Genomic DNA, 26,940 nt, shown 5'->3' with positions numbered 1-26,940 from the left:
CCGTGGGTGGCGTCACAAACCGACATCCCAAACCCCAACAGACCACCCCTTTCACTCACGGGCGAGGAGCGCCCCTCGAGTCCCCGAGATCCGGCCCACCGCTCGAGCCACCGAGCAGCAGCAGCAGCTGGACCCGAGCCGCAAGCACGGTCGAGCAGCGCACCCCCCCGCCCGCGACACATTAGTCACAATGCGTCGTCAATACAAGTCTATCAGAAATAGCGCAAGCTGTTAACGTTTTCCAAAGCAGCGGATTGCGACTAAGGGGTGCTTCACACACAGCGAGCTCGCTGCCGAGATCGCTGCTGAGTCACGCTTTTTGTGACGCAGCAGTGACCTCATTAGCGATCTCGCTGTGTGTGACAATGAGCAGCGATCTGGCCCCTGCTGCGAGATCGCTGCTCGTTACACACAGCCCTGGTTCGTTTTCTTCAAAGCCGCTCTCCTGCTGTGACACACAGATCGCTGTGTGTGACAGCGAGAGAGCGACAAATGAAGCGAGCAGGGAGCAGGAGCCGGCATCTGACAGCTGAGGTAAGCTGTATCCAAGATAAACATCGGGTAACCAAGGTGGTTACCCGATATTTACCTTAGATACCAGCAGCTCTCACGCTGCCTGTGCTGCCGGCTCCGGCTCTCTGCACATGTAGCTGCTGTACACATCGGGTTAATTAACCCGATGTGTATAGCAGCTAGGAGAGCAAGGAGCCAGCGCTAAGCAGTGTGCGCGGCTCCTTGCTCTCTGCACATGTAGCTGCATTACACATCGGGTTAATTAACCCGATGTGTACAGCAGCTAGGAGAGCAAGGAGCCAGCGCTCAGTGTGCGCGGCTCCCTGCTCCCTGCTCACACTGGTAACTAATGTAAACATCGGGTAACCATACCCGATGTTTACCTTAGTTACCAGTCTCCGCAGCTTCCAGACGGCGGCTCCGTGCAAGCGCAGCGTCGCTTGCACGTCGCTGCTGGCTGGGGGCTGTTCACTGGTCGCTGGTGAGATCTGCCTGTTTGACAGCTCACCAGCGACCATGTAGCGATGCAGCAGCGATCCTGACCAGGTCAGATCGCTGGTCGGATCGCTGCTGCATCGCTAAGTGTGAAGGTACCCTAACGCAAGTGTGTAAGTAGCCTAAAGCGAATGTGTCAGCTGGTTTTTGCTATGTAAACTGATAGCAGCATGATGTAGGAGTTTTATCAGTAGGAGATTAACCCTAGATAACTAGTTACCTAGTACCACTGAGTCACCTGTGTATCTCTGACCCCACCACTAATTTGCAGCTTTTGTTCTTTTCACAATCTACACAAAAAGCTGCTAATCAGTGGTGTGAGCAGGGTTATACAAAGCTCAGTATTCAGAACTCTCTAGCAGATAAAAAAAAACCCAGGGATTGTATTCAAATGAGAGCATGCAGCCCAGTAAGGGGTACTTCTCACATAGCGAGATCGCTATCGAGATCGCTGCTGAGTCACAGGTTTTGTGACGTACCAGTGACCTCATCAGCGATCTAGCTGTGTGTGACACTAAGCAGCGACCTGACCCCTGCTGTGAAATTGCTGATCGTTACACACTGTTCTGGTTCATTTTTTACTTGTTGGTCTCCCGCTGTGCAGCACACATCGGCGTGTTTAACGGCGGGAGACCAACGAGCACAGACTCTGTGTAAGCAGCGTACGCTGGTAACCAGGGTAAATATTGGGTAACTAAGCAAAGCGCTTTGCTTGGTTACCCGATATTTATCCTGGTTACCAGCGTACACCGCTTAGCGCTGGCTCCCTGCACATGTAGCCAGGGTAAATATCGGGTAACTAAGCAAAGTGCTTTGCTTAGTAACCCGATGTGTACCCTGGCTATGTGTGCAGGGAGCCAGCGCTAAGCGGTGTGCGCTGGAAACCAGGGTAAATATCGGGTAACCAAGCAAAGCGCTTTACTTAGTTACCCGATATTTACCCTGGTTAGCAAGCGCAGAGTCGCTGGTGGCTGGTCGCTGGTGAGATCTGCCTGATTGACAGCTCACCAGCAACCATGTAGCGACGCACCCACCAGCGATCCTGACCAGGTCATATCGTCGTCGGAATCGCTGGTACGTCGTTTAGTGAGACGGTACCCTAAGTTATACATCTTTGCAATCAGGATCTCTGCCCCTCATTCATGCTGCTCTGAAATTACATATCAAAAAAAATCATGACAGACTCCCTTTAATCACGCACTGAACAATATGTAACAGATCGTTCAATGCACATAGACTGCCATTGTCCTTGGTAGTGTAACACCCCTGAGACTGGTCGCTACAGGGTATATCATTATATCCTTCCCGAGCAGGTCAAGATGTTAATCTGGTAAGTTTTCACACACCTCACACCACCATACAGCAGGGAGAAGCAGTCACTAGGAAAGGGTTAACAATGTTTCTACAAACACAGTCAGGAAGTGACTCAGCCAGTTCCTAGCAGACCCAGGTCGCCATAACAACTTACAAAGGTGGGGGCATGGTCAGTTAGGAGTAGAGCCAGGCAGAACAAGCTTGGACACGAGACAGAGCAGATGCACAGTGTGCAGTCCCTGAAGGGAGGCTGTCAGGCCTTCAGGGAGGCAGAACAGAGCTGTCTGAATGTAACACCGATCAGACAGCACAACCAAGCTGGGGCCAGTAACACCTACAGACACGGGACCCGGCACTTGTAATTGTGGACTAAAAGGGGAGCACTCACCAGAGCACGGGACTGAGCACAGGAGAGGTACAGCGCCCTAGTTCGGGTGGCCGGGGTGCGGCAGCAGAAAGAGAGAGAAAGAGAGCCTGGGGAGATGGGACAAAGGTCTAAACCACGAGAGGCAAAGGCTGCCAGCACTATGGACCGGGGCCGGGGAAGAGTACAAAGTTGTGCATGGAGGAGAAAGGCCACAGATTACAAAACCTGATCCAGCCTCTGACCTGCCAGGGAAGCGACCGGAGTCTTTGGTAGCGAGGACCAGCACCCGGGGTGCGATACCACCTGAGCCAGTAAATAAAGTGACTGGAACCCGCAACTGGTGGCTCTGTGAGTAGCTGTCACCTCCTTGCTCTCCAATACGATAAAGTCTATCCGGCACACCACAATGTAATGGAAGAATCCTTGATATGGCTTGAAAAATATGTTTTATTGTGTATTTACAAAAAATAGTCCGTCCGACGTTTCGATCCACCTGGATCTTTTACAGGGACATTAGGACTAGTGAAAGAGAAAATTATACATAGAAAATTAGAATACAAATGAAAAAGCAGTAAAACACTGTTATGCTTTCAAATAATACAATACATTATACATGTAGGGGAAATGGCGGAAACCGCAAGGACCACAAAACAACATATACATAGATTTCATAGGCACCAATAGGGGGAACATAAAAAAATAATAATAACTCCATTAGGCTAAGTGACAATCTGTTGAGACATGAAGACAATCATTAGAGAAATGACAATACTTAATATTTGGACACGTACCTATGTGTCAAGAGAGCTGTCAAATTACATCAGTGTGAATAGGAGACAAAAACTGATCGTCAAAACAAATGGAAAGACTGCGCACGCGGTCTATGGTGAAAGGAGATAAGAAAGATGGATTAATCCATGGATTGTATGAATAGAACAGAATTTAGTAAAAAGTTTGATTATCCAAGTCCAAGCAAGATAAAAGGAAAAAGAATTGAAAAGGGGAGGCGTACCTTGTAGGTAAACCTGTGTGTATGATGCTATGCAAAATGCCCATCAATGACGTGCCGTGAATAGGTATGTAACAGAGTAAGTCTCCACATTAGACATACACTACCTTCCTCTATAACCTTTGTATGATCCTCCTTTTCCATTCTTCCTTTCCCTTAAATGCCCCATAATCTCTATGCTCTTATCTTCCTGATTATCATATCTTCTTAAATCACCATTATATGTCCCCTTTCATGCTTTGCTCCACCCACGTTAACATAATCAAACAATCCATTACACACACACATGCCTAATCCCATTATAACCTTTAATGTCTATTTATCCCATCCACCCCCTTAGCTGTCAGCGGTTATTTACAAACAGCACCTCGCTCCATAAGCACACGCTGATTTTCACCCGCTATGCGCATGCGCGAGATTTGACGCTATTGCGCATGCGCGGGCGTGCGGTTCATCAGCCTCACTGCGTTCCACTCCTAAACAGGAAGTGGACGCAGCTGTGATAACCGGCCACACATAAAAGAGCCCACAGCCACCTATGCACACCGCTGACGCCACTACAGGGGACCCCCTTACCAACTAAACGCAGGTACGACCTAAATGGCACTTTTTTATCCCCTTTACCTCTTCTCATCCAGGCCTGGCCACTTCCTAAATCCCTTGCATTTTAATTACAGGCTTCCTTACATTAATTCATTCGGCTGCTCTGCCATCTCCTCCTCATTGGAAGGTATATCTCTGTATTTCCTTGTTTGTTCATCTCCTTTTGCATTTACCCTCATATACTAATGTGTTTGATATATACCATTATACTATGGAATTTCTTTATTTACACAGCATTCCTGCGTTGATTGGATTAAAATACATTAAGCAGGACACCTCATCTGCAGACCCACCACGTACTCCTCTGATGCTCTCTGATACACTTCTATGTATAAATCTGCTTTTTCAGTGATTTCCCCCTCATAGGAAGGTATATTGGTACATTATATCCTTATAACTTGTATAGCTTTCTGGATTTCCCCACATCCACCTGGTGTGTGGCTGTGATTGATATATACCTGTTCTATCCACACAGGACTTTCGCTTTTTCCTGCTTGAAATCCCCCTGACCTAAACAAGATACATCAGGTGAAGTTTATCACCCCGCACCACAACCTATTTACAGCGGTACACTCTAACATACTGACCTAGTCAGATTCAGCGAGACCAGGTACATATGATTAGTTGTTCCCCTTTTACTATTACCTCTACCAACCCTGCCACACAGGTAGGTACACTCCTTTTTCTCTTCTTTTCTCTCCCCTCTTACTTCCATTGCTCCCCTTTTTTTCCTTTTTCTCTTTTCATGGCCTCATTTTTTTGTCATATATGCCATCAACAGATAATCTGAAATTACCTCGTGACGTGACCTTTCTCCCAGGTGATCGGACACTCTATCCGATTTTGACTGACCATCACTAATCAGTTTTCCTACTGTGGTATGTTCATATATGTAAGGGCCTTGGCCGGTACCCTATACATTTATTTATCTAATCTAACTACCTATATACATTAGCTCCCTATATGAGCACAGATTATATCATAATTCTCTTTTTTCATGTTTTTCACCATTTGACTCCTGTAGGAGACTTACTCTGTTACATACCTATTCACGGCATGTCATTGATGGGCATTTTGCATAGCATCATACACACAGGTTTACCTACAAGGTACGCCTCCCCTTTTCAATTCTTTTTCCTTTTATCTTGCTTGGACTTGGATAATCAGACTTTTTACTAAATTCTGTTCTATTCATACAATCCATGGATAATTGTCTTTCTTATCTCCTTTCACCATAGACCGCGTGCGCAGTCTTTCCATTTGTTTTGACGATCAGTTTTTGTCTCCTATTCACACTGATGTAATTTGACAGCTCTCTTGACACATAGGTGCGTGTCCAAATATTAAGTATTGTCACTTCTCTAATGATTGTCTTCATGTCTCAACAGAATGTCACTTAGCCTAATGGAGTTATTATTATTTTTTTATGTTCCCCCTATTGGTGCCTATGAAATCTATGTATATGTTGTTTTGTGGTCCTTGCGGTTTCCGCCATTTCCCCTACATGTATAATGTATTGTATTATTTGAAAGCATAACAGTGTTTTACTGCTTTTTCATTTGTATTCTAATTTTCTATGTATAATTTTCTCTTTCACTAGTCCTAATGTCCCTGTAAAAGATCCAGGTGGATCGAAACGTCGGACGGACTATTTTTTATAAATACACAATAAAACATATTTTTCAAGCCATATCAAGGATTCTTCCATTACATTGTGGTGTGCCGGATAGACTTTATCGTATTGCTGGACTTATTATTCCAGAGCACCCGCCCCTCCGCAGTGAGCCAGGTCTATTCTATTGACCTCCTTGCTCTCCGACGCTTCCGTGGACTGCTGCCCCCATTCTCACCAACCTCCCAAGGTTCCCCGCTTCGCCCGTGGGGAGCGATACCATCCCGGCTGCATATAACACCTGGCCCAGAGAGAGACTGTGCAGCGACGGCTAGTTCCTGGCCGCATACCGTGGGTGGCGCTGCAAAGCATCCCCACTCCCCATCCAGTACTGCCCTTGAGAGAGGACTAGTCGTAGGAAGGGTCGGCGGTGGAGGAGGCCGAGACTCCAGTCACCACTGCAACCGGTGACACGCTTCCCAGGGACCTGTTACCCTCATTCCATCCCCATCTGTACTGTTTGTTTGCTGTTTTTGTTTAACATGTAGCCGACGGGGTCACGGAGCCGGGTCAGGCCAGTCACAGCTACCCCAAGAAACCACTGGCCCGGTGACGAGTACCCTAAGGCCCCGTGGACGCTACAGTAGTGCGACTCCTGTTTACACAAGACAGCGTGCTGACAAGAACGATTATCTTTTGTACAAAATAATAAATCATTTTACCCAATGAACAAGCATTTGGTTTGTTCATCAGATGATGATAGTCTGTTTGCACTGCAATACTGCATTATCGTGAATTAAAAATTCCTGGGAATGCTAGTTTATTTTTATCTTGCAGTGTATATGCACCTTTAGGCCCTAATTCATAAAGAGCAGCAATGTCCAAGCCAATCTTTTTGAGGGGACTTGTTGGATACAGAGGTGCTGGATTCATTCATCGAGAGGTGCATGACTCCTAATGAATCAGCTGCCTCTGAAAAATGGCGTGCACCTCCATATGCCTCACTGCAAATACTGAAGCAAGATTTCTGGGGTAAGGTATGCCGCAGTTCATCTAGAATCAGATGAGTGAATGTTGGACATGGCAGCGCCTCCCCATCCCATAAGGCTGCTTTCACACATCCGTTTTTGCTGTCCGGCAAAATCCGGCAAAAAAACTGATGCAACGGATCCGGCAAAAAAACTGATCCATTGCATCAGTTTTTTCCATGTGTTCCTTCCGTTTTTTGACGGATCCGCTGTGCTACTGATCATGCTCAGTTCAAAAAACCGGATCCATCCTTGGATTCCGTCATATGCCTGATGATGACGGATCCGGTGCCCATAGGCTTTCATTGTAACTCACCCCGCACAGCGCCGAATCCGGCGCCATACGGTTTTTCGCCGGAGACAAAAGACACTGCAAGCAGCGTTAAATCCGGCTGCCGGATCAGCTATTCACGCCGGATCCGGCCAAAGCCGGATGTGTACCGACCTGCTCTATGCAGCCAAGCAGGTCGGATCCGGACCTTCTGTGGGTGGCTCGAGGGTCTCCGGACCTGGGGGTCTCGCGGTCATTTCAATTGAAAAGGGGGTTATGGTGTATGGGATTTTGGAAAGTTTGTACGTGACGCCACCCACGGTATGTGGTAAATGGGGTACCACTGCTGCCGTTGAGGGGACTCCCGGGGGCGTTGGGCTGGCAGCTGGATGTTGTTAACCCTCCGTGGGTAGGGATGGATGCCCCGGGTCGCAGTGGGAGTTGTGGTGGTGGCAGGGATTGCAGGGAGCAGGAAACTCACCGTTCGGTTGTCCTGGTGTTGGATTAGGCTGCTTTCATGTGTAGGGTCAGGAAACACAGAGTCCAGTACTTAACCAGAGATTGCCATTGTCCGTAGACCTTTGGTATGGGGGTGTTCGGATCCCAAACCCGGTACAAGAAGCAGGACCCTCTCTCTCTCCTGCACTCCAGCTATGAGTCACCTTCTCTGATTCGGACGGGGGAAGTCCTCTCTCTGCAAAAGTCCGGGGTCCCTGGCACACTACCGGCGGGCCACTTACCTGCCCCAGTCCACTACAGGTACCCCTGAGCCTACTCTCCACTTCAGCTCCAAGACTCTGCCTTTTCCTTGCTCCACTTCCCCAGCAGCACAAGAGCTGCAGCCCTTGTCTGCTCTCCTTCCTCTCTCCTTCCACTGACTGACGCAACTCCTCCCCTCCTGCTCTTTTTGTTACACTGTACCAGTGTGGGATCAGGTGGCACCAAGGAAGTTTAACTCTTTCTGTGACTACCTGGCTGGCCAGGGCGTCACAGATGCAACGCAAGGCCATGTGGCACAATCCGGCACCAATACAAGTGTATGGTGGAAAGAACGGATCCAGTGGCAACACACGCTGGATCCGTTCTTTCCGTTTTTTAACTGATCGTGCCGCACGGCAAAAAAAGGATATTTGAAAGCAGCCTAACACTTTAGCTATGACCATTTTGAAAATGCCAAAAGTCGCATGTTTTTATAACTCGAGATGCACAAAAATGTTGAAACTTATCAAAACAGTTTTAAGCCAGATTTCTGGTGAAAATACATTGATAAATCAGAGCCTGATGTGTTTACTGTATAACGTTGTTGCAGATGGTTCTTCTAGCGACAGTGTGTCAATCATTCACTAAGGGAGCAACACTTTACTCAGCCACAACTCTGTTGGTTGCTTGCAAAACTTTTTCCCTTGCTTTGCACAGTTTTAGTTCATTGTTACCTCATGCACTTTTCTCCAGTGCTAAGCTTGCCGGGCAAGCAAGGGATTAGTGGACCCAATGGACCTCAGCACACAGAAAACCCAAAGGGGCTTGAATACGGAACCACACCTGGTTTTCACCAGAGCCTCCGATGATGAGAGTGTTGCGCTGCAGGTGTGAGACCGGGTGTCACTCAGGAAGACTGATGCTGTGACAGCTGTCCCCAGGGTACAAATATAGACAGTCTCTGATAATAGAAACAGCACCAGCTGGTGTGTATTCAGCCAAGATGGATGAATGGATGCAGTAGCAGCTGCCAACATGGATGCTTGCAGCAGCTGTAGCGGATATCGAAGGGAGAGGCCAGCATGGATACTTGCAGCATCGTCAGTGGATTTAGTGGAGGCGGCCAGCGTGGATAGTTACAGCAGCAGCAGTGGACTTGTAATGCACTGAAACACAGATCAGGAATAGCACACAGCACAATAACAGCAGCAGCACTATGGACCAGAGAACTAGGAACATATAGAACTCGTTGCCCAGGCACTTCCCTTACAGGGAAGGTCCCCTAAATACCTAATGCCTCCCAGTCAAGCTGAGAGGCACTTCTGGTTCAGGGCATATTGGCCCTTCAAGTAAAGGATTATATCAGTGTATGGGCATTCCCAAGAGGCCTGTGTGGCGTGCGTAAGCTTTGAGAGACAGTTGCATGGACCATGGACGGGGCAGCCACCTCTGGACGCCGGGAAGGTGGGAGCAACCAGGATGGTAGGAGTGCCGGCATCCCCACCAGGAATGGGGGGCAGAGCAGTGTGTGGACACTGATATGGGTGGTTCAGTACCCCCCTTACGTCCTTCTTTTTTCAGAAATCTCTTATGGAGAAGAGGGGAATTAATATTTTTCCTTGGCTCCTATGACTTCTCATCAGGACCAAACTCCTTCCAGTCCACTAAAAAGTGGGTTTTACCTCAGATCCTTTTCACTGCAAGGATAGAATTTACCTCAAAAGTGTTTTCATCACTGGCTGGAAGAGGCGATGTACCTGGATCTCTGTAGTAATGGCTCAGGATGACATGTTTGAGAAGGGACACATGGAACGAGTTGGGGATATGTAGGGAAGCCAGGAGCTTCAACTTGTAGGACACCTCGTTAATCCACTGGAACAGCTCAAAGGGATCGATAAAGCCCCCGCTTGTAGGAAGGCACCATAAGAGGGATGTATCTGGAAGAGAGCAATACCTTATCTCTGGGCCGGAATGAAGGACGGTTTAGGTGTCTCTTCTCCACATGCCTCTGTCTTCATACTGATGAAGGACTGCTCCAGGGAGGACTTGGTCTTCCCTCAAATGTCAGAGAACGTCTTGATGAGGGAATCGGCTGCAAGATTGCTAGAGGTGAGCACCACTGGGAATGGGATTTTGGGTAGCTGTCCATACACTATGTGAAATGGAGACTTGGCAAAAATTCACTCCCGTGATTGTTATACAAGAATTTTGCCCAATTAGGGAACTTGACCCAGTTGCTATGGTTTTAGTTGACAATGTACCGCACAACGTTTGTCTGGATCTGATTCACCCACTGTAATTGGCCATTGGAGTGTGGATGGTAGGCTGATGAGAAGTTCAAGGTGCAATACAGTAGCTTACAGGTAGCTCTCTAGAACCGAGACGTAAACTGGACACCTCTGTCGGACAGGATGTGGAGAGGTAGATCGTGCAGCCGCAAGATGTGCTGGATGAAGTGCTCAGCAAGCACTGGTGCAGAGAACAATCCAGTCAGTGGCGTGAAATGGGACATTTTTAAAAACCTGTGTACTAACATGCAGATGGTGCAACCAGAGGACTTCGGCAGTTCCGTGATACAGTCCATCACAATATGCTGCCAAGGGATGATTGGCACTGTTAGAGGACGTAGTCATCCAGCAGGAAGCTTCTTTGGGTTTTGATGCAAGCACATGGGGGACAGGCCAAACCAAACTCCAGCAAATCTTGTTGCAGCGTTGGCCACCAATAATGCTGAGAGATCAGCTGAAGGGACTTTGTCTGTCTTGTGTGACTGGCCAGCTTGTAGGAATGACCCCACTGAAGAACTCACTTCCTGGCTGCTCCAGCAATGAACATTTTACCGGAAGGACTCGAGACACATCTATGAGAGACACCGAAAGCTTCCTGATGGGTCGATGCTGAGGCTCCTAATTTCGGTCAGCTGACAGAAACAACTAAGACAGAACATTGGCCTTGATGTTCTCAGTCAGGTGGAAATGCAGAACAAGGTTAAAGCTGGCGAAGAACAATAACCATCGAGCTTGGCGCAGATTCAACCTCTGAGCTTATGGTAAGTAGGTCAAGTTCTTGTGGTCAGTGTAGATGATGACGGGATGCACTGCTCCCTTCAGCAGATATCGCCATTCCTCAAGAGCCATCTTGATCGCCAACAGTTCTTGGTCTCCAAATGAGTAGCTCCACTTGGCAGCAGAGAATGCCCTGGAAAAGAATCCACAGGTTACCATTTTACCCACAGCAGACTTCTGCATCAGGACCGCATTAGCACCGGAGGATGAAGCATTTGCTTCCAGGATGAATTGCTTGCTAGTCTCCAGTGTATGCAGCACCAGAGCTGAAGAGAAGGCCTGCTTTAGGGCAACAAACGCATCTCCACTTCTGCAGTCCACACCTTTGTATTCACCTCCTTGTGGGTCAAAGCCAAGAGGGGAAGAATCTGGGATGAGAATTACAGGATGAACTGCCGATAACTGGCAAAACCGAGAAACCTCTTCAGCTCAGCTAATACATTGTCTCAATGCATCCTCGGGCCGGTGACCAAGATTATGTAGCCTAGGAAAGGCAGGGAAGACCACTCGAAGAGACACTACTCATATTTGGTATAGAGAATATTCTCCCTTAGTCTCTGTAACACCTGGTTAACATCTGTTCTGTGTTTGGCAGATTGGGAGAAAACACGAAGATGTCGTCCAGGTACACTATCACACATGAGCAGAGCTGATCTCGGAATATATCCGGTGACAAACCCCTGGAAGACCACTTGGGCATTGCTGAACCCGAATGTCATTATGATATACTCATAGTGGCTGTCACGGGTCTTGAAGGTTATCCTCCATTCTTCACCCAACTGTATCTAGACGAGGTTATGCGCACCATGTAGGTCGAGTTTGGAGAAAATCCTGGCACCTCAGAGCCGTTTGAATAATTCCAGTAATGTGGCAGAGGGCAGGGTCTGTGTCAGCAAGTGCCAGAGCCCTGGACTCGCAGTCGGCAGGGACCAGTGGCGTACTGCCAATGGTGGCAGGCCACGTGACCGCTATGAGGCCCGTGAGTCAGGGGAACCCAGTGCCAGCACTGACACCGGGTCCCCCACTGTGGATCACACTTTTAATTGTATCGGCATTGCAGTTGCCGATACAATTGAACGTAATGATGAGAGATTGAGTGGCGTGCTCCCTCTGTCATTATTCTCCTGCTGTGTCTGCGCTCTGAAAGCTTATCAGAGTATAGCGCGATGACGTCAATACAGTGCTGAGATGTGCAGAGTTTCAGAACAGTGGACATGCTGAGGAGACCGCAGCAATGGGGGGAACGAGGAGAGGTGAGTATGTATTTATCACAGTGGCAAGAGGATTATGGGGGTGCGTTAAATTATATGGGGGTTGCATACTACATTAGGGTGCATGATACTATATAGGGCTGCTTTGTGCTATATGGGGAATGCATAATACAATATGGAGGACTATGGGGCTTCATAACACTATACACTGTGTGCAGAATTCTTAGGCAAATTAATATTTTGATCACATGATAATTTTTATACATGTCCTACTCCAAGCTATATAGGCTTGAGAGCCAACTACCAATTAAGTAAATCAGGTGATGTGAATCTCTGTAATGAGGAGGGGTGTGGTGTAATGACATCAACATCCTATATAAGGTGTGCTGAATTATTAGGCAACTTCCTTTCCTTTGACAAAATGGGTCAGAAGAGAGATTTGTCGGCCTCTGAAAAATCCAAAATTGTGAGATGTCTTGCAGAGGGATGCAGCAGTCTTAAAATTGCCAAACTTTTGAAGCATGATCACCGAACAATCAAGCGTTTCATGGCAAATAGCCAACATGGTCGCAAGAAGCGTGTTGGGCAAAAATGGCACAAAAAAACTGCCCATGAATTGAGGAAAATCAAGCGTGAAGCTGCCAAGATGCCATTTGCCATTCGCCTTAAGACTGATTTTTCATAGGTTTTATGGACTGATTAAATGAGTGACTCTTGATGAGACAGATGGATGCGCCAGAGGCTGGATCAGTAAAGGGCAGAGAGCTCCACTCCGACTCAGATGCCAGCAAAGTGGAGGTGGGGTACTAGTATGGGCTGTTATCATCAAAGATGAACTTGTGGGACTATTTCGGGTTGAGGATGGAGTGAAGCTCAACTCCCAGACCTACTGCCAGTTTCTGGAAAACAACTTCTTCAAGCAGTGGTACAGGAAGAAGTCGGTATCGTTCAAGAAAAACATGATTTTCATGTAGGACAATGCTCCATCACATGAATCCAACTACTCCACAGCGTGGCTGGCCAGTAAAGGTCTAAAAGAGGAAACAAATAATGACATGGCCCCCTTGTTCACCTGATCTGAACCCCATAGAGAACCTGTGGTCCCTCATAAGATGTGAGATCTACAGGGAGGGAAAACAGTACACCTCTCGGAACAGTGTCTGGGAGGCTGTAGTGGCTGCTGCACGCAATACTGATCGTAAACAGATCAAGCAACTGACAGAATCTATGGATGGTAGGCTGTAGAGTGTCATCATAAAGAATGGTGGCTATATTGCTCACTAATTTTTTGGGGGGTTGTTTTTGCATGTCAGAAATGCTTATTTCTAAATGTTGTGCAGTTATATTGGTTTACCTGGTGAAAATAAACAAGTGAGATGGGAATATATTTAGTTTTTATTAAGTTGCCTAATAATTCTGCACAGTAATAGTTACCTGCACAAACAGATATCCTCCTTAGATAGGCAAATCTAAAAAACCCACTCCAACTTCCAAAAATATTAAGCTTTGATATTTATGAGTCTTTTGGGTTGATTGACAACATAGTTGTTGATCCATAATAACAACAATACTTAAAATACAACTTGCCTAATAATTCTGCACATGGTGTATGGAGGAATATGAGGCTGCATTATATTATGTGTACCAATATGGGGTGCATTATACGTATTATATGGAGGAATATTTAGTGCATTATACTATATGGAAAAATATGGGGGCTGCATAACACTATGGAGGAATACGGGGGGCTTCATAACACTATATGCAGGAATATTGGGTGAATTATAACTTATATAGAAATATGAGGGCTGCATAATACTATTTGGATGACTGTGGGGGCTTCATAACAGTATATGGCAGAATATGAGGCTACATTATATTATGTGGAGCAATATGGGGTGCATTATATTATATGGAGGAATATGGGGGATTCATAACACTATATAGAGTAATATGGGGGCTACATACTACTGTATGGCGTAATCTGAGACTACATTATATTATGTGGAGCATTATGGGGTGCATTATATTATATGGAGGAATATTGGGTGCATTATACTATATGGGAATTGCATAACACTATATGTGTCACGCTCCCCGTGTCCCACTCCCCGGTCCCCGTGCGCCGCTCTCCGGGTCCCGTGCCCCGCTCTCTGGGTCCCGACGGCGCTCCCTGCTCACCGCTATGGTCTCTGGCTTTCTCCTCCACGACCTTCCTGCTTCCTCTCCCTCGCCTGCGTCCTCCATGCGTTCTGCTCCCCGCTCCCTTCACTCCTCTGCGACGCTGGATACTCTGCCAGGCACTCCTGCATTAGGGCGCGCGCGGTCATTGACCCTCTCTTAAAGGGCCAGCATCCAGAAACAGGATATTGCATATGCAGGTACAGGGTATAAAAGGGTTATCTTTCCAGGTGGGCGGGGCCTGTTCTAGATGTTTAGTAAGCTAGGCGTTCAGGTCCCCTTTTGCCTTGTCCAGTATTAACCCTTGTCTGTCTCGCAGAGTCCGTCCTGCCACGCCAACAAGTCCTAACCACGACTGCTGCTTCACTTCTGTCGGTGACTGTCGGCTGAGGACTCCACCATCTTCTTCAGCCCGGACCCGGCTCCGATCCCCCGCTCCACCCCCTCGTCCAGCTGGATCCGGTTCCACCTGTCAACTCCACCCGGCACCTGAACCAGAGCCTTGCTATCGGGACTACCATCTGGAACCCTGTGACCTCCGGGACATCTTCCTTCCTCTTTCCGGAACGGACTGTGCCTGTACCGCTAGTACTTCGGCTACTGTGCATCAAGGCCATCTGGCGGGGTGACCGGACAGTCCCTGTATAGGGGTTAGCTCCAGGTTGCTCCGCTGGAGGAGTCCGGTGCACGGTCCAGAGTTTCCACCACCAGGACCTTACAATATGGTGGAATATGGGGGCTGCATACTGCTATACCCCCCAGAGTTGTATGTCACCTACAGCCCAGTGCTGTATACCCCCTGGAGAAATATGTCTCCCCTCCATAGTGCTGTATACACCCTCATAGCTGTATGTCCCTTACTTCAGTGCTGTATACCCAAAAGTGCTGTATACCCCCCAGTGCTGTTTGTCCCCCACCTCAGTGCTGTATTCCCCCAGAGCTATATGTTCCCAAACCCCAGTGCTCTATACCTCCAGGGCTGTATTTCCCCCCACCCTAGTGCTGTAAACCTCCCAGAGCTGCATGTCACTCCCCACCCCAGTGCTGTATAGCCCCAGAGCTGCATGCCCTCTTCCTCCTAGAGCTGTATGGTTCCCCCACCCCAAAGCCTAATGCCCCCTCTAGAGCTGTATTCCCCCCCATTGTTGTATACCCCCTTCTTCAGTAATGTGTATGCCCCCCAGTAATGCGTATGTCCCCAGCCTCTCCTGTGATGTATATACCATAGTGTCAGTGTGTGCGGCCATGTCTGTTAGTAACAGGCACCAATCAGCGCTGCACAGCCACATGCCCGGGAGGAGTTGGACGAGCGGAGGAGGTGAGTGAGACTGCTGCCGACTTCCTCATATTTGAAATCTCTAATGTGTCTGTGTGCATGTATGATGTATGCATCTATGTATGTCAATGTATATGGCTGTGTATAGACTTATGTCTATGTGGCGCCCCAGGACCTGGTCGCCACAACAGCATTGCCCCTCCAAAGGGTTAATGCTGAGCCTGGAGGTAATTGGGGGAATCATTGGCCAGTAAGTTCAACATCCAACGCAGTTTCTCCCTCAGGCCAGCAGGGGGAGCTCTGAACCTGGAGTTCCAGGGAGCATTCCTCAAGTCTGACCTGAGGGAAGAGTTAGTGTTCAGTCTGTGAGGAGAGAGCAGAGAGAGCAGACGCAGAGTGTGCAGTCTGGTGAACTGGGTCTGGAGCTGGTTAGCTCAGTCCAGGGAGGCCAGAGCTGCAGAAAGGCAAAGAAGTAGACTTGGACATCGGAGTCTGTGGCCACCAGGGCCTAAAATATTCCCTGGTAGCTGAATCCGAAGGGCAGGAGAGCTGCAAGCACCTGGCCTATAAACAACCTGAAGGTACAGCTGCATCACCAGGGCCTGGTGTTGACTCCAGCAGAGAAACACCCGAGAGGGCCTGCGCAGCCTACCACACAGGGAGAGGGACGTATCATCGGTCCCAGCAGCAAGAGGGCCATTGCTAATCCAGAGTGCAGGGTCCTATAACAGCAAAGAAAGAACAGGAGTAGGCCTCATACTCATCTGGCCAAAAAGATACCTCGCTTACTTCCAGGCCGGCTGGAGCCCTCGACCACCTGTAACGGTCTCCCAGGACTGGACTGTTCTCAAAGTAAAAGAGGAGAAGGTAAAGAGACTACTGTTTGTGACTGTTTCTTTCACTGCCTGTCGGCCCTGCACCGTATCATTCACACCAACATCCCCATAGACACTTACAAGCACCAACTGTTGCTCCGGGGCACCGCTCCACCTGTTGGGAGCAGTACCACCATTGCTGCCGTTCCATCACCCCGGAGGCCTCATAATAGCCGCAAACCACAGGTGGTGTCACGAAAATTATAAAACTTTAACAATCACCCCCACTGAAGCCATCTTAATTGACCCCACCAGGGTACGGAGTCGGGCCCAGCCACCACTGACGACCCCCGGACTAGTCCGGCCCGGCACCGGGTGTCCCATAGCCCTGGGGTGGGCGAGTCAACTTTGGCGTCACAAACAGGATTTCGTGCCCGGTCCCACCGGGTACTGTGCGCCCTGTAAAACTGTGCTGAAGAGACTTTCCCTGTTTGAAAATTGCCGCCGCCATTAGCCTCGCTGAGTGCAGGAAGAAAGGGGGTGTGCCCGAAAAAGAGCACGAAGGGAGCGTGCCATCAGAGCGGAGGGTCGTTAACCCCGCGCGACTCTGCAGAGATTTTGAAAAGTGAACGGAGCGTGGTAAGGTCCACTAAGGGGGAGGAAGATGTCCGACACAGAGGGAGAGCAGGTGGCTGCCATAGCCCGAGACGCCGCAGCACCGGCCCAAGTAATCCCAGTCGCCGTCGCCCCAGCCCCCGCTGTAGTGCCGGTAATGCCGATCACAATGCCGTACATCCCGGGAGCAGAATGGCTGCCGCAGTACTCCGGGGAGTCACATACCCTGAGCGACTTCAAGGAAAGGCTGCACAGCTTGTTTAGAGTGTATCCTCTGACTGAGAGCCAGGAGGTGGGCATATTAATGGGCCAGCTAGCCGGCGCGGCCCAGCGTGAAGTGAAGTCCTGGCCTGACACAGATAAAGGGACAGCAACCCAGATACTGGCTAAGTTAAAGAGTACTTTTGACACCTGCACCGCAGCAGAAATAAAGATGAGATTATTTGGGTGCAAACAACGGGCCACAGATAGCATACGGAACTATGCCTTAAACTTGCAGGAGGCCCTGAGAGCAGTTAAACAGATGGACCCAGAGAGAGTACGTGAGGAAGACAAGCTCCTAACTGAGCAGTTCATAGAAGGGCTCCTGTCAGACGCCCACAGGACCCAGCTGCGTATCATGGTCCTGCAGAACCCTGCTCTGGACTTTGCAAAGTTTAAGGACCAGGCCATCCGGGTACTGAGAGAATCTACACTGAATGACACAGTACCCCTCCGGCCTCTTGCTATCACGTACCCAGAGGTGGTGCCTGCAGCACGAGCCGCTGCAGGGGCTGAGGCGCAGACCCTGGATAAAGATCCCACTGCAGAGCTCAGACAGCAGGTCCAAGAACTGACCAAGACAGTGGCTGCCCTCGCAAAAACAGTGTAGTCTCTACAAGTGACCCCATCACCTGCAAGAATCGAGTTGGCCTCCAGTCCAGATGACGTCCCGTGGATGCGACAAAGGAGGATTCCGCTGACCCAAGGAAAAGACACAGACCGGTATGATTCAACTGGACAACCGATCTGCCGCCGCTGCAGCCAGGTGGGGCACAGTGCAAGACACTGTCCTTTAAATGGGCCGAACCTGGGACCAGGAGCCAACCCCCAGGTGTAAGGAAGCCCGGCTCAACTCCCAGTCACAGCAAGTATGTGGGAGGACAACCGGTCCTTCCTATTGTGCTGGATGGGATCCCTTTGAATGCCCTCCTGGATACGGGGTCCCAGGTAACAACCATCCCTTATAAATTGTACAAAAGATACTGGGCTGATTCAGACATTGACCATGGCCCAGATGATGATTTAACAGTTGTGGCCAGTAATGGTCAGCCCTTGCCTCAAATTGGGTATAAGGAGGTAACCATTAAAGTGGGGCGGGTAGAATTGCCATGTCAGGGGATGATAATTGTAGATATTGATCGCAAAGAATCTAACCCACTGCTAACCCTTGGTACAAATGTGATGGAAAATTGTCTTGCCGAAGTGATAATTTTGTTGCAGCAGGCGTCTGAAACTGCCAGCTCCGGGCAGCAGCGTGCCCTACAGAGGGAAATCAGAGCCCTGATGAGGAGGCAGCAGGTAGAGCTGGCCGGAGGAGAAATTGGCAGTGTGAGAGTAAGTGACCCCCTCCCCATTGCAATACCCCCAAGAAGTGAAATGTTGATATGGTGTCGGGCAGCAATAGGCCTCAAGGGTCAGGATTACCCGGCCTTGGTAGAACCGGTGTATTCAGACAGCAGGCCTGGAGTCCTGATAGCCAGAGGGGTAGCAGACGTCCGCAAGGGAAGAGTGCCCGTCCGTGTCCTGAATTGTGGGGAGGAGGAAGCCAAATTGCCCCGGTACGCCACCGTAGCAAAACTGTACACTGTCAGTAACAATACCATCAAAACAGTGGAACCCTTGATCCCGTCCGACCAGGCGGAAGACAACGGCTCCAAGGGACAGCTGGAGGACTGGTGCCAAAAATTACATGTGGGCACCGACTCCACCCCTCACACCAAAAGCATGGGGTTTACTGGGTGGTAAAGGAATACGAGCGGGTCTTCAGCAAACACCCCCTAGATTTTGGGCAGGTAAAAGGGGTTAAACATCAAATCCCCACTGGTGACCATCATCCCATTAAAAAGAGATACCGCCCTGTACCCCCAGCACAGTATCAGCGTGCCAAAGAAATGTTACAGGAAATGAAGGAGGCTGGGGTTATCAGAGATAGTTGTAGCCCCTGGGCAGCTGCACTAGTGCTCGTAAAGAAAAAAGATGTTACAATGAGAATGTGCGTAGATTACAGACAAATTAACCGCATTACACATAAAGATGCTTATCCACTACCCAGAATAGAAGAGTCACTAACAGCCTTAAAATCAGCTAATTATTTCTCCACCCTGGATCTCACCAGTGGGTATTGGCAGGTTCCCGTGGCAGAGGCGGACAAGGAGAAGACTGCATTCACGACACCAATGGGTCTCTGCGAGTTCAATTGTATGCCGTTCGGGCTCTGCAACGCCCCAGGGACATTTCAGAGATTGATGGAGTGCTGCTTGGGCCATCACAACTTTGAAACCGTGCTATTGTACCTGGATGACGTCATAGTCTACTCCAAGACCTACGAAGACCACCTGAGGCACTTACCAGAAGTGTTTGAGTCCTTGTCAGAGTATGGCCTGAAGATAAAGCCGTCCAAATGTCACCTCTTGAAGCCAAAGGTACAGTACCTGGGTCATGTGGTCAGTGCAGAAGGTGTGGCACCTGATCCGGAGAAAGTCACAGTAATCAAGGACTGGCCAAGACCCACCACGGTAAAGGAGGTGCGGCAGTTCCTTGGGCTGGTGGGCTACTACCGAAGGTTCATTGATGGCTTCACAAAGATAGCAGCGCCTCTTCAAGATCTCCTGGTGGGCCAGCCAAAGAAGGCTAAGAAGCAAAGCCCTCCATTTGAATGGAACAGCCAAATAGAAACATCTTTTGTCCGGCTGAAAGGGGCTCTCACGGGAGAAGAAATTCTGGCCTACCCTGACTACAGCCAGCCATTTGTACTGTACACAGACGCCAGCAACGTGGGACTGGGAGCAGTTCTGTCCCAGGTGCAGGGAGGCAGAGAGAAGGTGATAGCTTACGCCAGTAGAAAGCTTCGTCCCACAGAAAGGAATCCAGAAAACTACAGTTCCTTCAAGCTGGAGTTCCTCGCTATTGTTTTGGCAGTGACTGAAAGCTTCAAGCACTATCTGGCGTCGGCCAAGTTCACCATCTTCACGGACAACAATCCGTTGACACATCTGGCAACAGCCAAGCTAGGTGCGTTGGAGCAGCGATGGATGGCCCGGCTGTCTAACTTTGACTTTACCATCAAGTACCGGGCTGGCAAGAAGAATAACAATGCTGATGCGCTGTCCAGAATGCCTCACTTACCCGAGTCTGGAGAAGACCTGGATGAACTCGAAGAGATAGAGTTACCGGCTTTCCATCACCAAGGTATCTCCCAGTGTGAGCATGCTGTAGGAGGGAAGCGCTCGAGCCAGCACGAGGTCTCAGTCAACCCATTACTCCACCATAATTGGGAAGAGACACAGAACGGTGACCCGGCCGTGCGATTGGTCAAAGAAAAGCTAGAACAAGCTGAGACCCATCTCGGTCCAGATGCTCCACAAGAAGCCCAGCAGCTGTGGAAGGAGAGGGGACGACTGTTCACCTACCAAGGCAAGCTATGCAAGAGATATGTCAACTGGCAAACAAATGAACTCGTCTGGCAGATAGTGGTCCCACAGAGGGATGCTCCAATGGTCCTAGCAGCTTACCATGATAAAGCAGGACACTTCGGGTGGAAGAAGTTGGAGACCCTACTCCGCGATCGGTTCTACTGGGTGCACATGAGAAAGGCAGTCGAGAAGTGGTGCCGAGATTGTGGTCCGTGTAACCTGAGGCGGAAGGATGATACCAGCCAGAGGTCTCCCCTACAGCCAATTGTCACGAAGCAGCCCCTAGAGTTGGTGGCCCTGGACCACGTGAAGTTAACACCAAGCCGGTCAGGCTATGTTTACGCCCTCACCATTGTGGACCATTGCTCTCGTTTCCTGGTAGTAGTGCCTGTGAAAGACCAGACAGCCAGAACAGCAGCTCGAGCATTTCAGGCATACTTTTGTCGACCTCACGGATATCCTGAAAGAGTTCTGACTGATCAAGGCCCTGCATTCGAGGCAGAAGTGTTCCAAGAGTTCTGTAACATGTACGGCTGTAAGAAAATAAGAACAACACAATACCACCCCTAAGCCAATGGATTGTGCGAGAAAATGAACCATGTGGTTATTGATATGCTCAAGACTCTACCTCTGGAAGAAAGAAACCAATGGCGAGAGAAGTTACCAGATCTAGTGGACTTGTACAATAATATCCCAGTAAACTCGACCAACTGCAGCCCTGCTTACCTGATGCGAGCAAGACCTGGCAAGTTACCTGTAGACTTTGAGATGGGAACTGTGTCACCTGAAGCGGTCCAAGAGATAGAGGATTGGGATACAGAGCGACAACAGCAGTACCGCAAAGTTCAGGAATGCAAAAGAAAAGAGCCTGTCCCAAGCAAGAATGAGACAAGAAAAGAACTACAATCAAACAGCCCCAGCAACTCCCTTAGTACCTGGAGAACAGGTCCTCAAGAAAAAGCGGAGAGCGCATAAATTAGATGATCAGTGGGAGAATGAACCCTACACCATTATTCCCTCCAACTTTGACAATAGTAAAGTATGTCTCATAAGCAAAGATGAAGGCAAGACCTACCAAGCAGTTTCTAGAGACCGCCTGAAAGCGTGCCCTGAACGGTGCAAAATCCAAAAAGAAATAGAGGAAGTACAAGAAAGTCCCCAAATTCAAGAAAAAGAGGAAGAGATGATCCAAACAATACTTGGAAAATTCCCCAAAACTTGGACCCGAATAAATAATGCTATAGTGGTACCAGTCTTGACGTTCCCACAATTGGTCGAGCCAGAAACAGAAGAGGTTCCAGATCCACCTAAGGAACTGTCCGTCCCAACACAAGATGACACGCCAGCAGTGGAACAGAAGAATCAACCCCCTGCCAGTGGTGAACCTGTCGTACCCTTGGCGAATCTCAGACCACGTAGGCAACCATCACGCATACCTATCAGGGTTAGGCCTACCAGTAGCACTGAGGTAGTGCATACACCAAGTAGTCAGGGACAAACACCAGAGCTACACAGGTCCCAACGCAGCACTCGGGGACAGCCCCCTCCGAGGTATAGAGAGTAAAAAGAAAAAGTACCTATTAGAATGTATATAGTTATTTAAAATGTCTGTAATGTTGTGTATAAAATGCTTTTTATTTAAATGATTAAGTATATGGACAACTGGGTCACTGGACTATGAGTGGCCAAAACTTCAATTGTTTATAGGTTGCACCTACTGTACTCTTCACCCCTGAAGAAAAACCCGTCCGGCGTGCATAGGGTCATCAATGCTCTGACGCACGACCAGAGCCTACGTTGGGGGTTTTATCGTGGCAAGTCCCCCATGGAGCAGTGTAATGGACACCCGGCAGGGAGCCACACTGGACTCTTATAGTATTGTTTAAGTTTGTAACGTTTAAGAAAATGTGCCTCCCATAATGGGATGAAATGTTCTAACATGTTATGTCTTGTTTTTGTTTCTTCAGTCCAGGAGTACTGAGTTTAACTAAGGGGGAGTGTGGCGCCCCAGGACCTGGTCGCCACAACAGCATTGCCCCTCCAAAGGGTTAATGCTGAGCCTGGAGGTAATTGGGGGAATCATTGGCCAGTAAGTTCAACATCCAACGCAGTTTCTCCCTCAGGCCAGCAGGGGGAGCTCTGAACCTGGAGTTCCAGGGAGCATTCCTCAAGTCTGACCTGAGGGAGGAGTTAGTGTTCAGTCTGTGAGGAGAGAGCAGAGAGAGCAGACGCAGAGTGTGCAGTCTGGTGAACTGGGGCTGGAGCTGGTTAGCTCAGTCCAGGGAGGCCAGAGCTGCAGAGAGGCAAAGAAGTAGACTTGAACATCGGAGTCTGTGGCCACCAGGGCCTAAAATATTCCCTGGTAGCTGAATCCAAAGGGCAGGAGAGCTGCAAGCACCTGGCCTATAAACAACCTGAAGGTACAGCTGCATCACCAGGGCCCGGTGTGGACTCCAGCAGAGAAGCACCCGAGAGGGCCTGCGCAGCCTACCACACAGGGAGAGGGACGTATCATCGGTCCCAGCAGCAAGAGGGCCATTGCTAATCCAGAGTGCAGGGTCCTATAACAGCAAAGAAAGAACAGGAGTAGGCCTCATACTCATCTGGCCAAAAAGATACCTCGGTTACTTCCAGGCCGGTCGGAGCCCTCGACCACCTGTAACGGTCTCCCAGGACTGGACTGTTCTCAAAGTAAAAGAGGAGAAGGTAAAGAGACTACTGTTTGTGACTGTTTCTTTCACTGCCTGTCGGCCCTGCACCGTATCATTCACACCAACATCACCATAGACACTTTCAAGCACCAACTGTTGCCCCGGGGCACCGCTCCACCTGTTGGGAGCAGTACCACCATTGCTGCCGTTCCATCACCCCGGAGGCCTCATAATAGCCGCAAACCACAGGTGGCGTCACGAAAATTATAAAACTTTAACAATCACCCCCACTGAAGCCATCTTAATTGACCCCACCAGGGTACGGAGTCGGGCCCAGCCACCACTGACGACCCCCGGACTAGTCCGGCCCGGCACCGGGTGTCCCATAGCCCTGGGGTGGGCGAGTCATCTATTTATATATATCTTACTGAACTTCTCTTTAAATATGTATATGTATGTATGCCTGTATGGGTATGTATCTGTGTATGTATGTGTCTACCTGTGGATGGGGTCCACTGAGACTGTTTCGCCTGGGGCGCACAAAAACCTTGAACCAGCCATAGCAGATGGTATTTATTCTTTACAGTAATTTGGTCGTACCCACTTCGGGGGTTGCTTAAGGGGAGGTCAGTAGTGTCAGGAGTAGTTCAGTTGAGTGGTAACTCTCAAAGAGGAGAGGTCAGGAGCTGGGCTCCTTGAGACTACTAGGTCGCAGATGTTGGTCTGGGCCTGGTAGGAGCTGGACCCTGGTCGCAATCGTGACAAGGGGCACAGACTGTCGAGGAGGACAGCCGGCGGTCTTGTGCCATCACTGGGCAGGGAACAGGGCACGATGGGGTACGTGGACCCTAGGCCAGGAAGTAGCTTCAAGCGTCATGGTAATTTACCCGACGAGGACAGAGCCTTCAAGATCCGTTCTCCACCCGCTCCAAAATCGGGGTACTAGCGCAATGAGGGGGATAGGACTTTCCCAATACATAGTCCAGAAAATCCCAAGCATGAACCCTGCGAGCAAGCTCACCCAGTTAGCCATACTGGTTAGCGGGACCCGACTAGTTTTATGCTAAAGGGACCAGTTAGAAGCAAAGGTGCCAAGGAAAAGGCCACAGGCTAACAAGCAACACCAACGGTGAGGGTAACTGTGGAAAGAGAAGGCGCAAAAATAGGGTCTTACCCGGTATGACACGTGGGGGCAAGTGTGGGTTAGAACACTCACCTGATGGGGTTGTGCAAGTCACAACCCCTATGAAGGCACGTAGTAAATGTGGAAGGCAGCGGTCCCACAATGTAGATATATTCCAAGAGGTAGAGCAGAAAGCAGGTTTAAAATCTGCGCCAAGCCACAGAGAATCCAGATGCTTGTTAGTGAATTCCTTTCTTTATTTATTTTTTACACAGGTTTACGCATTTCGAGGACACATCCGTCCTCATCATCAGGACAATGTACAAAGAAAGACTATAGCAAACAAGAAGTCGCAGGCTCCTATATATGTGTTAGAATGCAGCCACGTATACAGAGATTATGTCATCCACCCCTTCGTGGCTCATAAACACGTGCAACGGTGGATAAAGTTGCCAACATTGACAAACAGAAAAAAAGGAAATAAAGGGAAAAAAAAGCAAAAAAATAAAAAAGGGGAGAGAATGATCACGGAGAAAAGAGGGCAGGAGGAAAAAGAAAAAAGAAAAAGAGGAAAAGGAAAATGTGTTTGAAGTGTTCAATGTAAAAATAAAGTACATTAAATTGAAGGAATGAAGGGTAAAAAATGATGTGTGAATATGAAAAGATGTGGAAAATAAAAAATGGTACATGAACAATATATGTTGATGGTGAGTTTTTTCATATCAAAATGTAAAGAAATATAGTATTTTTTGTAAAATAAAAAAATAAAAAGATCAGAAAAAATTCGCAGATGCGTTAGCAAAATCTTCGCAGATGCGTTCACATAGCGCATGAAAAAACTGGAGAACTGGAGGGAATTGTGTCAGTGGATAAAAGTCTGAAAAATGAAAAATGAAATGAAAAAATGAAAAAAAAAAATATATATATATATATGGGGGGGGGGGGGGAAGAAGCAGCGCTCACAATGAGGTTACTGCCTCTAACATCTTGACAGTGAAACTACGGCGATGCTATACGAGGGGTAGAAGCGCCAGCAGAGATTTCATGCAGGGAGAGAAAGAACAAAAAGCGCTTGCGCAGAAAGGTGACTGGAGGTTAGGACCGTGGGAAAAAGTTTAATGCGCCTGCGCAGTGGTTAAGAAAGTTTAAAGTCGTGGAAAAGTGTTCAGTGCGTCTGCGTGCAGAAGTCTTATAACAGCCGTGAGCAACAAAATGACAAAATGTCAAAGTGTCGGTTGTATGCACTGAACATTATTCTCACGTCTTTCATTCTATGCCAAGCATTTCCGTACGTTTAATCCCACTGTCAAGATTACAGAAGTAGTAAACTCATCGTGAGCGCTGCTTCCTTTCGTTCCCTACTTTTGCACATTACCTTGTGTATTATTGTAAATATCCACTTTATGTTTTGTCTGTTTTCTCATCATTTTTAATCTTCCGACACTTTGACATTTTTTGACATAATGCCTCTCAGCCAAGCTGAAAGGCAGTTCCAGATCAGGGCTTACTGGCCCTTTAATAAAAGGGGCGTGTGCACACCTCAGTCTATGGACATTCCCAGGAGGTCTGTGCAGCATGTGTAGGACCTGGGAGACAGCAGCATGAACTGGGGATGGGGCAGCCATGAAGGTGAGAGTGCCAGCGTTCCTGCCAAGGCACCACTATGTCCATTACACCCAGTAACACAGTTGTCACTCTTCACACCTCTATCACCTAACAGCTTTTATACTGGTCATCTCTCTACTCACACCCAGTCTGGACTGCTTGCACCTTACCAGTCTTGTTAACACTCATTTATCTTTCTGATCTGTCTCCTCACTTAGGACTACTACCTCTCTCTTAGAGTGGCTTTACATGCTACGATATCAGTACCGATATCGCTAGCATGTGACCCGCCCCCATTGTTTGTGCGAAACGGGCATATCGCTGCCCGTCATGCACAAAATCGCGCACCCACGTCACACATACTTACCTGCATAGCGACGTCACTGTGACCGGCGTACCTCCTCCTTTCTAAGGGGGGCGGTCCGCTCGGCGTCACAGCGACGTCATTGAGCGGCCGCCCAATGAAAGTGGAGGGGCGGAGATGAGCGGGACGAACATCCCGCCCACCTCCTTCCTTCCGCATTGTGGCCGGCGGCAGGTAGATGTTCCTCGTTCCTACGGGGGTCACACACAGCGATGTGCACTGCCGCAGGAACGAGGAACAACAACGGGAAAGCGATAGTATCGATAATTGGGAGCGGACCCCCATGTCAACAAGGAGCGATTTTTGACGTTTTTGCAACAATCCAAAATTGCTCCTTGGAGTCACACACTACGAGATCGCTACAGCGACCGGATATGCGTCACAAAATCCGTGACCCCAACGAGATCGCTGTAGCAAAATCGTAGCGTGTAAAGCCCGCTTTAGGCTGA

The 26,940-nt window shown here is 48.8% G+C and overlaps 1 protein-coding gene across 1 annotated transcript in view; it reads right to left on the bottom strand.

The window, feature by feature from the left end:
• The window catches only part of DUSP29 (dual specificity phosphatase 29), a 1,433,295-nt gene that overhangs the window by 1,106,519 nt on the left and 299,836 nt on the right, over positions 1-26,940 (bottom strand). The gene's annotated exons all lie outside the window — the stretch shown is intronic.

Source organism: Anomaloglossus baeobatrachus, chromosome 5 (genome assembly GCF_048569485.1).
Source record: "Anomaloglossus baeobatrachus isolate aAnoBae1 chromosome 5, aAnoBae1.hap1, whole genome shotgun sequence".
NCBI classification, from domain to species: Eukaryota; Metazoa; Chordata; class Amphibia; order Anura; family Aromobatidae; genus Anomaloglossus; species Anomaloglossus baeobatrachus.
This window is presented reverse-complemented; position numbering and strand designations above follow the sequence as displayed.